The 2,202-nt window shown below is 34.4% G+C and overlaps 1 non-coding gene across 1 annotated transcript; it reads right to left on the bottom strand.

Annotated features, from left to right (window-relative positions):
• Positions 1-900: 900 nt before the first annotated feature.
• Positions 901-1,007, bottom strand: LOC114090698 (U6 spliceosomal RNA). Its single transcript, XR_003582395.1, has one exon. It is a non-coding gene; the product is annotated as a U6 spliceosomal RNA (small nuclear RNA).
• Positions 1,008-2,202: the final 1,195 nt, after the last annotated feature.

Raw genomic sequence — 2,202 nt, 5'->3', positions numbered from 1 at the left:
GGTATAGTGATGCTACCTGATTCACACTTTTTTCTCAAGATTGCTTTAGCTATTCTGGATCTCTTATTTTTCCAGATGAATTTTATGATTGCTTTTTCTATTTCAAAGAGGAATGTTATTGGGATTTTGATTGGAATTGCATTTGGTAGTATGGTCATTTTGACTATATTAATTCTGTTTATACAAAAAGATGGGGGATCTTCTTTAATTTCTTTCTTTAGTGTTCTGTACTTTTCATTATAGAGATCTTTTACCTCTTTTATTGATTTTATTTTATTTTTTGAGGCTATCGCATAAGGGATTGTTTTCCTAGGTTATCTTTCAGAGGATTTGTCATTGATATACAGAAGTGCCTTTGAACTACGGGTGTTGATTTTATATTCTGCTTCTTTGCTGAGTTAATTTATTAGTTCTAGAAGTTGCCTGGTATAATTTTTTGGATCATGTTGGTATAGAATCATGTCATCAGCAAATAGTGAAAGTTTTAGTTCTTCTTTTCCTATCCATATCCCTTTAATTTATTTCATTTGTCTAATTGCTCTGGCTAGAGTTTCAAAAACTATGTTAAATAGAAGTGGTGAAAGATGTCTTATTCCAGTTTTTAGAGGGAATGCTTTCCAATTTTCTCAATGTAGGATGATGTTGGCCTTGGGCATAGATAGCCTTTATGATATTGAGATATGTTCCTATTATTCCTAGTTTTTCTAGTGTTTTGAACATGAAGGGGTGCTGTATTTTGTTGAATGCTTTTTCTGCATCAGTTGAGATGATCATATGATTCTTATCTTTAAGTCTATTGATGTGATGAATTACATTTATTAATTTTCATAGATTGAACCTATCTTGCATCCGTGGGATGAACACCACTTGATCGTTCTGCACTATCTTTTTAATGTGTTTAAAAATGTGGAATGCTTCATGAATTTGTGTGTCATCCTTGCTCAGGGGCCATGCTAATATTCTCTTTATTGTTCCAATTTTAGTATATGTGCTGCTGAAATGAGTTCCTTGCTATGGTTTTGACTAACCAGTAGCTTGCAGTTTTTGACTATAAAAATGTACCCTATCTTCTGCAAATGGTCAAAAGTTGCACAGGTGACTTGCCTGCTGCCCTTCTGACCCATAGCAGCAAATAAAGTTTCACGTCTTGCTTCAGTACTCACCCAGTAATTTATTTCAAACATGCCACAACAAAATAAGGTGGTCACAGAAAGGGCAAATATTGTGTGAGACCACTTGTATGAGGAACTTAGAATAGCCAAGTTCACAGAGACACAAGTAGGACAGTGGTTGCTAGAAGACTAAGGAAAAGAAAAGGAAACATTGTTTAATGGGTACAGTTTTTGTGTGAGAATATGGGCAAATACTTTTTCTGTATTACCAGGTCTGAATTGATAGACTATCTACTGCAGAGTTACGTCCCCACCTTTTTTTATCGTATTTTGAAAGAGCGTCTGGCTTAGTTGTTGAGGCAGGGCTTGAACTTGCAATCCTCCTGTCTCAGCCGTCCTCCTTGTTGGGACTGTAGGCATGCACAATCAAGGGAGAGATAAAATGTGGTGATTATTACCCAACAAAGTGAATGTGTTTAATGTCACTGGACTATATACTTTTAAAAAGTTAAGATGTGAATTTTTTCTTATTTTAAAAATATTTATCATAATTTCAAAATGTCTACAAAATAAAATATTGTTCACTTATTGAAAGAAAACTCTTGAGAAACATGCTCAAAATGAACATCAGCTGTGGGGGAGTCTCTGCTTTCAAAGTAGAAAATGGTATCAGATATTTTATGCAATTATCCCAAACTGACTAGAATGAATAAAAAGCAAGTCAACATAGCTTCCTTCAAAAGTTTGTGTAACAAATGTTCAGTGGACCTAATAAATCCACAGGGTAAGTGACACCGAAAGAGACAAATAGTTTTAGGAATTTATTCTAGATTATAGTTTGTCTTTCACTAAGTGTAAATACTATTATATGAGAAATATTGGGCTTTGATCAAAAGTCTTCTTATGTAGAAGTCAGCTTGTCATCACAGTGACAAAAAAAAAAAAAAAAAAAAAACTGGCAAGAAGAACTTAGAGGAGGAAAACTTTATTTGGGGCTCATGATTTCAGAAGTTCAGTCCATGGTCAGCCCACTTCATTGCTCTGGACACAAGTTAAGGCAAAACATGATGGCTAAAGGGTGTTATGGAAG

The sequence above is a fragment of the Marmota flaviventris genome, chromosome 15 (genome assembly GCF_047511675.1).
Source record: "Marmota flaviventris isolate mMarFla1 chromosome 15, mMarFla1.hap1, whole genome shotgun sequence".
Classification (NCBI taxonomy): domain Eukaryota; kingdom Metazoa; phylum Chordata; class Mammalia; order Rodentia; family Sciuridae; genus Marmota; species Marmota flaviventris.
The sequence above is the reverse complement of the archived record's forward strand: the minus strand, read 5'-3'. Positions and strand labels throughout refer to the sequence as shown.